General features: G+C 41.3%; 1 long non-coding RNA gene across 1 annotated transcript; it reads left to right on the top strand.

Moving 5' to 3' along the window:
• Positions 1 to 186: 186 nt before the first annotated feature.
• Positions 187 to 2,703, top strand: LOC121963342. The gene is made up of 3 exons (XR_006107232.1): positions 187 to 263; positions 1,414 to 1,515; positions 2,267 to 2,703. It is a non-coding gene; the product is annotated as an uncharacterized LOC121963342 (long non-coding RNA).
• Positions 2,704 to 3,483: the final 780 nt, after the last annotated feature.

Here is a 3,483-nt window from a genome sequence, read left to right as displayed (position 1 = left end):
GTTTTTTAATGTTTTCTGTGTTTTTTTGTGTGTTTTCTGTGTTTTTTTGTGTTGTCTGTGTGTGTTTCTGTGTGCTTGTGTGTTTTCTCAGTTTTTAATGTTTTCTGTGTTTTTTGTGTGTTTTCTGTTTTTTGTGTGTTGCCTGTGTGTTTGTGTGTTTTCTCTGTGTTTTTTGTGTTTTTTAATGTTTTCTTTGTGTTTTCTGCGTGTTTCAGAGCGGAGGGATTTAAATGTGGCAGCGACAGCACCAAAGCTGTGATCAGGTGAGTTCACTCTGTTCACCTGCTCATCACTCAACAGGTGAGGACTCAGCTCATCACTCAGACTGATGATGGATGATGGATGATGGATGGATGATGGATGATGGATGATGGATGGATGATGGATGATGGATGATGGATGGATGGATGATTTGAACATGTAAAACAAACAGACAGAAAAAGGAAAAATTAAACTAAATGGCAATAATAGAACTGGATGATGAATTATTCTTCTTATTTTTGTATAATTGAGACATATTTGTCGAAGTTTTTCCTTTTTCAGAGAGATATTTTTCGTGTGAGACTGGAGCGATGGAGTTAGTGAATGTTTGCTCTGTTCATTCCAAATGAACAAAAAAAGCCAATAAACATAATTCGAGAGAAAAAACGTTTTCGCCCAGGAGAAAACCACAGCGACAGATCACGTGACCATGAGAGGAGTAAGCAGAGCGGTGTTATTTATTACGGCTGGAGGCGCACCTTTCCTTCAGCGCATCATTTATTAATCATCAGCTTTATTGTATTGGACGATTATCTGCTAAAGTCGCCGAGCGTCTGATCCAAACATTCCTCCAGAGACCAAACCGCGGAGATGGAAACAGAGAGATGGATGAGCTGCTGCGTACTTCATACTCTGCAGTTTCCATGACGACAGCAGCAGCAGGATGCTTTGTGTCTCTCCGACAGAAACACTAAATATATCAGCGTGTTTGTCCGCGGTCAGGGTTCCCCGCTGGGTTCTCCCTGAGGTTCCACGCAGTTAGACTGTGAAACGTTCACACGACACAAAAACGTCTCCGGTTTCAGTCACAACTGTTGGTTTGCGGCGCTTTTGTTGCAAAGGTTTGAAAGCGAAATCAGAGCTCACGTTCTGCTCGAGAAGAGGAAGGAAAACAAGAAAACTCTGAAAACAAAAGCTGTACTGTTAACCCTTTAGTGACCGTTTGTCTCATTTTAGTCTCTTTTCTTCTTCCTGTTGTGATAATTGTGTGTGTGTTGATGCATGTATCCCACAGCCATCAGAGCAGAAAAACAGGACTTGTATTATTTCTGGGTGTCATTCTGGGCTTTTGACTCTGAATTTGTCATTTTGACTATTTTCCACCTGATGAGGTCATTTTGACCATATTTGGCACATGTTTTATCTCTTTAGTCCAGATGGTTGCTTCCTGGCAGCCGGATCAGCTGATGGTGCCGTTTACATTTGGAACGTCTCCACTGGCAACCTGGAGACCCGCCTACCTGACAAACACAGGTAACCGACCTGAGATACTGATCAGCTGATCAATATGCTAATCAGTCAGACAAAAACAGAACAGTTAAGAAATATTTTATTAAATTTTCTTAATATTTGCAAAGTTTAATGCAAAGATGAGAGACCCCAGGATGCTTCCTTGAGGAACTCCACACTGAAGAGAGAAAGATAGATTTACTAAATGTTTTCATGCATTTATCAGTGACAAGATCAACTTCAGAGCAACTTTTGTTTGACTGAATAACTGAATGTTAGAGTGTTCGGGGCTAAATTCCCTGTTTCCCACCATCAAAATCGAGCTTGTTTATCAAAAAAGGGCCAGCGGAGGATCCCCCACACACATCGACAGAGGTCCTAGCTAACACCATTATGTCCTGAACTCCTAGAAATGTCCTAAAATCCGAGCAACTTCCCAAACTCTGAAAATTTCTGATCAAGTTCTAGAAAGGACCTTAAATAAAAAAAAAAAAAATCTTTAAATTCGAGAAATCTCCTTGAATCCCAGAAATGTTCTAAAATCCTAGAAATATCTTTAAAGTCCTAAAATTTAGAGAAACCTGTATGGGGCTGTTGTGACTGGCCCCTGGTTTCCTGTCATTTTAGAAACGCAGCCCCTAAACGAAGTAAGTATCCCTGATTAAGTTTAATAGAAAAAACCAGCGGCCCCAGGATGCTCCCCTGAGGGACTCCACCTGTGGACGTAAATGTTGTACTGTTCCTTTAAAACACAAACACTTTCCTCTGTGTTTAGCTCGTCCATCAGCGCCGTGTCCTGGTCTCTGTCCGGTGAATACGTCGTCAGCGTGGACAAGAGCCGGCGGGCCGTCCTCTGGAGTGACATCTGAAACGGCCCGTCTGCGGAGAGGTCACGTTGTCATAGCAACCCCCCACACAGCACGCTTCACCTCAGAGACTGCACTGATCTGAGCGTGTCCGAGGGAACATTTGGGCTCCGGATTTTGTTTTTCAGCTGTTTTTTGGTTTGGGGGTTTTTTGGGGACAAAAGGGAAACTTCCTGCTCGGGGCCTTTTTTTAAATCTTCTAACTCGACTGGGAGCATTAACACACATTAACGGGAGGAAGCGTTTGACCTCAACATGAAGCTTTTACAGCCGTACAAAGGGAAACAGCCAACGACCTCATGGCGCAATGCATTCTGGGTAGTAGCATCCACACTTAAGCTTCTTCTTCAAAAAAAAAAAACACGACCGGATCGGAGCAAAGTTCCCAACGAGAGAGGCTGAACGAGGAAACAGAGGAGCTATTAATAATGATAATAATCATGATGCTAACTTTATTTAAAGCACCTTTAAAAACAGAATTTACAAACAAGCAGGAGCAAAAAGCTTTCTGTCAGAGGGACGAAACAAAAACGCCGAACTGAGGCCGCAAAGAAATTAACCCTCTGAAACCTGGATTGACATCATTTTTCTCGTGCTGCTTTCAGACGACAATTTAGTAAGAAACTTTGCACTAATTGCACACAATTAGTAGATTTACAAAATTATTCTTAAAACACGAGAGAAAATGTCTCAGGAAAAAAATGGAGTTATTGTATTTGTGAAGCATTTTTTCTAAGTCAGTGCTTTGTTTATGTGGTTTTATTTTTTATTTTTTCATTTATTAATGTTCAGGTAATTTTCTTTTCATTTTCAGTCATTTCTTGCTAATTTTGGGGTCATTCCTGTCTTCTGTTTTTGTGAGAAATCAAGCCGCTTTGCTCGGGTTTCAAAGGTGTGTTTTTTCTTTGTTTTTAAATCTCACGCTATTATTTCATCCCTCTGCTGCCACAGAGATGGAAAAAATGACACAACTGTTCTTTTAAACAGCTTTTTTCTCTTTGTAAACCTGCCGGATGGCTCAGCTGACCAGTCATAGTAAAAAAGCTTTGTTTGTTTTCCCGTTTTTATCCGAGAAAACTATCGGCGAAAACCGTGTTAGCCGGAGGTACGACCACCTTTCGCCACG

Source organism: Plectropomus leopardus, unplaced genomic scaffold (assembly GCF_008729295.1).
Source record: "Plectropomus leopardus isolate mb unplaced genomic scaffold, YSFRI_Pleo_2.0 unplaced_scaffold10920, whole genome shotgun sequence".
In the NCBI taxonomy this organism is placed as follows: domain Eukaryota; kingdom Metazoa; phylum Chordata; class Actinopteri; order Perciformes; family Serranidae; genus Plectropomus; species Plectropomus leopardus.
This window is presented reverse-complemented; position numbering and strand designations above follow the sequence as displayed.